This window comes from Macrobrachium nipponense, chromosome 45 (assembly GCF_015104395.2).
Source record: "Macrobrachium nipponense isolate FS-2020 chromosome 45, ASM1510439v2, whole genome shotgun sequence".
Lineage (NCBI taxonomy): Eukaryota > Metazoa > Arthropoda > Malacostraca > Decapoda > Palaemonidae > Macrobrachium > Macrobrachium nipponense.
In genome coordinates this window covers 34,988,493-34,994,530 of record NC_061105.1, presented here as the reverse complement: position 1 = coordinate 34,994,530, position 6,038 = coordinate 34,988,493, and the positions used below count along the sequence as shown (strand labels likewise).

Sequence of the window (6,038 nt, the reverse complement as noted above, 5' to 3'; positions counted from 1 at the left end):
CATAAGGTCCTAGAGAGAAGCATCTCTCATTTGTTACCCTCACATCTTTCAAGTAATGTGAGGCGAACACTGAGTTACATCTCCAATACGTGGCCGCTAAGATGTTCTTCATTGACATGTTCTTGTTGAACGACAATGATGTAGCGACTGCACGTACTTCGTGTGCTTTTACCCTTAAGGTCTTATATGCTTCACTATCACAACTCATGTGGGCTTCAGTTATAATGTTTCTAACAAAAAATGCTAAGGCATTTTTTGACATCGCTCTTTTAGGGTCTTTAACCGCACACCATAAACTTTGATTGCAACCCTGCAACTGCTTCTTCTTCTGCAGGTAAAACTTCAAAGTTCTCACAGGGCATAATGTTCTTTCCATTTCATTCCCAACTAATTGAGAAAGCCCTTTTACTTCGAAAGTCATAGGCCAAGGTCTCGAGGGGTTTTCATTTTTAGCTAAAAATAAAGGCTTAAAGGACAATACAGCCGAATCCTTCTTAAAACCCACTCTCGAGTCAAGCGCTTGCAGCTCACTCACTCTTTTTGCAGTGGCGAGAGCTATTAAGAAAATACATTTTCTAGTTAAGTCCCGGAAAGTAGCTTTATTGGGAGGTTCGAATCTCTCCGACATAAGATATTTGAGAACCACATCCAGATTCCAACTAGGGGTGAGAGAAGTTCTTAATTTTGTAGTTTCAAATGATCTAATTAAGTCATGCAGATCTTTGTCATTCTCTATGTTCAGGCCCCTATTCCTGAACACAGCTGATAACATGCTCCTATAACCTTTAATGGTTGACACTGCCAGATGAGATTCTTCTTGTAAAAACAAAAGAAAATCAGCGATTTCGGTCACAGAGGTATCGGAGGAGGACAGCTTCTTCGCCTTACACCATCTACGGAAAACTTCCCACTTCGATTGGTATATCCGCATGGTTGAGGACCTTCTTGCTCCAGCAATTGCTTTTGCCGCTTTGCGAGAAAAGCCTCTCGCTCTGACCAATCTTTCGATAGTCGAAAGGCAGTCAGAGCGAGAGCGTGGATATTCTTGTGGTACCTCTCGAAGTGGGGTTGTTTGAGCAGATCTGTCCTTTCGGGAAGAGATCTGGGGAAGTCCACTATCCATTCCTGTACCTCTGTGAACCATTCTCTTGCAGGCCAATATGGAGCGATCAATGTCATCCTCATTCCTTCCGAGGTCACGAACTTTCTCATTACTTCCCCCAGCATCTTGAATGGGGGAAACACATAAGCGTCTATGCCCTTCCAATCCATGAGCATGGCATCTATGGATAGGGCTCTGGGATCGTCCCCCAATGAACAAAAGTTCTCCATCCTTCTGGATAGGAATGTTGCAAATAGGTCTACTTGAGGCTTCCCCCAAAGAGACCATAGTTGCTGGCAGACTTGCGAATGAAGGGTCCATTCTGTTGGAAGGACCTGGTTCTTTCTGCTTAATCTGTCCGCTCTTATGTTCTTTCCTCCTTGAACGAAGCGTCAGGAGTCGTATCCCTCTTTCTTCTGTCCAGATCAACAGATCCCTTGCTAGTTGGTAAAGGGAGAAAGTGTGTGTCCCCCCTTGTTTTTTGATATATGCCAGAGCCGTGGTGTTGTCCGAGTTGACTTGGACCACCACGCCTCTGACCTCGTTCTCGCAAAATTGCAGTGCCAAGTGTACTGCTAAGAGTTCCTTTGCTTTTATGTGCCAGGCCTTCTGTTCTTCTGTCCAACTGCCTGACACCTCCTTCGTCCCTAGTGTTGCTCCCCATCCCGTGTCCGAAGCGTCTGAGAACAACACTAGGTGAGGGTTCTGAAGAGACAAGGACACTCCTTCGTTCCTTCTCAGCGGTTCTAACCACCATCGTAAGTGGTTTTTGATACTCTCTCCTATGGGAAAGGTATCCAAAAGATCTCCCTTTCTTCTGTTCCAACTCCTTCTTAGATGGAACTGCAAGGGTCTCATATTCAGCCTCCCTAGAGAGATGAACTGCTCCAGCGAGGAAAGGGTGCCCAGAAGACTGAGCCATTCCCTCACTGAGCTTCGTTCCTTCTCTAGGAAGACCGAGATTTTTTCCAACCCTTTCGAAATTCTTTCCTGGGATGGATACGCTCAAAAACCCCGAGAATCCATCCGAATCCCCAGATAGACGATAGTCTGACTGGGGATCGTGTGAGATTTCTCAAGGTTTACGAGCAATCCGAGAGATCTGATCAATTGAAGAGTTATCTCTAAGTCCTCCAAGCACTTTTGTTTTGTCTGTGCTCTTATAAGCCAGTCGTCTAAGTAAAGAGATATCCTCACCCCCTTTAGATGCAGCCATCTTGCTACATTCCTCATCAACCCCGTAAACACCTGAGGAGCCGTCGAGAGGCCGAAACACAAAGCCCTGAACTGATAAATCCTTCCCTGTACCATGAACCGAAGATATTTCTTCGACGAATGATACAGGGGGACGTGAAAGTACGCATCTTGTAGGTCGAGGGAGACCATCCAATCTCCTGGACGGAGAGCAGAGAGAACCGAATTGGATGTCTCCATGGAGAACTTTGTCTTCTCCACGAAGCGATTCAATGCACTCACGCTCCAGGAACCGGGCCTCCACCCCCCCGACCCGGCTTTCAGCACCAAAAATAGGCGATTGTAAAAACCCCGGGAGTGCGGATCCTGTAATATCTCGATGGCCTCCTTCTCCAACATTTGCTGAACCAATCCAAGAAGGGTCTTTCTCTTTACAGGGTCTTTGTATCTCGCTGACAGCTCCCTCGGTGTCGTCGTCAATGGAGGTCTGTTTTTGAAGGGGATGAGGTATCCTTTCCTTAGAACTTGTAGGGACCAAGAATCTGCTTTCCTTGAAGCCCATGCTTCTGAGAATTTCAGAAGCCTGGCCCCTACTGGTGTTTGGAGGACTGGAACCTCATTTAGCGTTCTTCCTCGGAACTCTGATGGAAGATCTTCCTCTTTTCTCCCCTCCTCTCTTCCTTGGGGCTCGGCTAAAAGTTCTACCTCGAAAGGGCTGTTGGGCAGGTCTTGGCTCCCTCTTCGAGACAGAAGCAGCTGGTCTAGGCTTCTTAGCAGAGTGTACCAGCAAATCCTGTGTTGCCTTCTCAGTAAGCGTATGGGAAATGTCCTTTACCAACTGAGAAGGAAACAGCTGTTTAGACAGAGGGGCGTATAAAAGAGAAGCCCTCTGTACTGGAGAGACTGCTTTGGTAAGAAATGAACCAAAGACAGACCTCTTCTTCAATACTCCTGTCCCGAACAGGGATGCCACTTCAGCCGATCCATCCTGCACTGCCTTATCCATACATGCCAAAACACTATGCAAGACTTCTGGTTCCAAAAACTGAGGGTCTTGCGTCTTCTTGGCCAAAGCCCCAAGGGACCAATCTAGGAAGTTAAAAACTTCCAAGACATGGAATATTCCCTTGAGGAGATGGTCCATTTCTGACATTGTCCAGCTTGTTTTGGCCGATGGAAGTGCATGTCTCCTTGCCGAATCGACCAAGGTCGAGAAGTCCGCTTCAGCAGATGAGGGAAGAGAAAGTCCCGTAGATTCTCCTGTGCTATACCAAATCCCTCTTCTTCCTGATAGCCTGGAAGGGGGACAGGTAAATACAGTCTTTCCCGCCTCCTCCTTGGTTTTAAGCCAATTTCCGACCGACTGCAAAGCCCTCTTCATTGATATGGTCGGTTGCATCTTCAAGAAAGAGGAAGACTTTGCAGCCTTCGTACTCGAAAATAAAGACCGAGGAGAAGGAGGGGCAGCAGGACTCAGAGACTCTCCAAATTCTTTTAACAAGAGGGCTGTTAATGTCTTATAATCTGTAAGACCTGCCCCCTTGTTTTCTTCAGAGTCCGAGACATCTTCCAATTCTGGTTGAGTTCTATTCGGAAATGAGTGTGCAACCGGAGGACTCCTCTCTCGGGAATGTAAAGGGCTTGTAGCAACACCGACTGCAACCTGACAAGGGCTACGGCCGCCTGTGCGGCACCTTGAGTCTCTGCCAGGAGAAGGCCGATGTTGTTCTTTTACACTAAGGCCCTCCTGACAAGGACGACGGTCGCCTGTGCGACACCTTTCGTCCTTACCAGGAGAAGTCCTTAAATGTCTTTCCCTTTTCCCATGATCAATTCCTTCCCGACAGGGGCTACGATCGCCTGTGCAACACCTAGAGACCCTGTCAGGGGAAAATTGATCTTGAGAAAAATCCCACAGAGGAGCCTCCAAGTCCGCTTCAAATTCTGATAACTCGTCCGAATCATATCCTGGATTGTATAAATCCTTACGCCTGCCTGTTATATGATGGATGTCAGGCGCTCGATATTTGGAAACAGGCTTAGGCTCTTCAGGTGCTTTATGCCTGGCTTCAGGCACCTCAGGCGCTCCAGGCGCTTTGTTTCTTATTTCAGGCGCTCTAGGCGCTTTGCGTCTTGTTTCAGGATCCTCAGGCTTTCCAGGCGCCTTGCGCCTCCATTCAGGCTCTTCAGGCGCTTTGCGCCTCGTTTCAGGCGCCTCAGGCTCTCCAGGCGCTTTGCTTCTCCTTTAAGAAGCTTGAGGCTCTCCAGGCGCTTTGCGCCTCATTTCAGGCGCCTCAGGCTCTCCAGGCGCTCTACTTCTCCTATCAGACGCTCCAGGCTCTCCAGGAGTTATATGTTTCCTTTCAGCCGCTTCAGGCTCTTCAGGCGCCTTGCGCCTCATTTCCGTTATTTGAGGAGCTTTACGCCTCATTTCAGGCGCTCCAGGCGCTTTGCGCCTCGCTCCAGAAGTTTCAGGAGCTTCAGCCACTTTGCGCCTCACTTCAGGCGCTCCAGGCGCTTTGCGCCTCATTTCAGGAGTTCGTCCGATTTCGGGAGTTTCAAATTTCCGCCTCGATTCAGACGCCTCAGGCGCTTTCCTTCTAGTAGGAGATTTATGTAGATATCTATATGTATCTTCTCGCCTTGACTGCGTTTTGCGCCTGACAGTAGCCTGACGTCTGGCTGGCGCCAGGCTCCTGGCAGGCGCCTCGTCCGAGCTCTCAGAGAGTTCTAAAGGACGGGATCTTTTAATCAGAAGAAATCTATCCTTCCTTCTAGGAGGATCCGATTTAAGAACTCCTACTAGCGAAGATATCTGTTTTTGCATATCCTCCAAAATCTTCGTAGCTACATCCTTCTTTCCAATCTCCGACGAAGGAGAGGGAGCTTCTGAATAAACCTCCTTCCTTCTCTTTTCCGGAGGATATTCTTCCGGAAATTCTTCAGGGCTTGAATAAAATGACGGAGACTTCCAAGATCTCTTCGAAGGTCTCGACAATCTATCCGAACTCCATCCTTTTTTAGATGATGAATCAGACGAAGAAAAACACTGCTTAAGGACATCTTTCCAACGACTATCCTTGGCAGCCCGGGACGTAACTACAGGGTCTGCCGAGGGGACGCCTGACCGGTGGGGATTCTCTGAAACCTCCCTGCGGCTTTCGACATTTCTTCTCCACTGGGCTTGGGAGCTTGAAAGAGGTCTAGGCCTGGGAGCGAGACAGAGCCGATCAGACGCACCCTCCACTTCACTGGGAACACTTTCACTGCACTTACCTTCCAGTTCCTTAATTTTTTGCTCCATATGCTTAAGCGAAGCTTTCAGACTCGCAATTTCGGATGTTGAGCTTGCCGAGTCAGATAATCGGGAAGGTAAAGCTGTATGGGAGGAAACAATTGGGTTAGCAATAGGCAATAGTTCGCTAACTGGCTCGTTAGAGACCGACCTACGTACACTTTTGGAAGAGGCTCTTCTAGCCCTGTCTCTTTCCAACTTTCTTAAGTAGGAATCAAGCAACTTCCATTCCTCCTCATTCAAATCCTTGCACTCATCACATGTATTCAATTGCGAGCATACATTCCCTCTACAATTTTTACAAGTGGTGTGAGGATCCACCGAAGCTTTCGGTAGTCTCACATAACAACTCTCATTCACACACACTCTGAACGAAATCGAAACGTCAGACATAATGAGAAATTCCAAAACCAAAATCCAAAAACAGTCCACAATAGCGTATGCCAA

At 47.8% G+C, this 6,038-nt stretch overlaps 1 protein-coding gene across 3 annotated transcripts in view; it reads right to left on the bottom strand.

The window, feature by feature from the left end:
• Positions 1–6,038, bottom strand: part of LOC135214468 (N-glycosylase/DNA lyase-like) — an 84,287-nt gene that overhangs the window by 55,780 nt on the left and 22,469 nt on the right. The gene's annotated exons all lie outside the window — the stretch shown is intronic.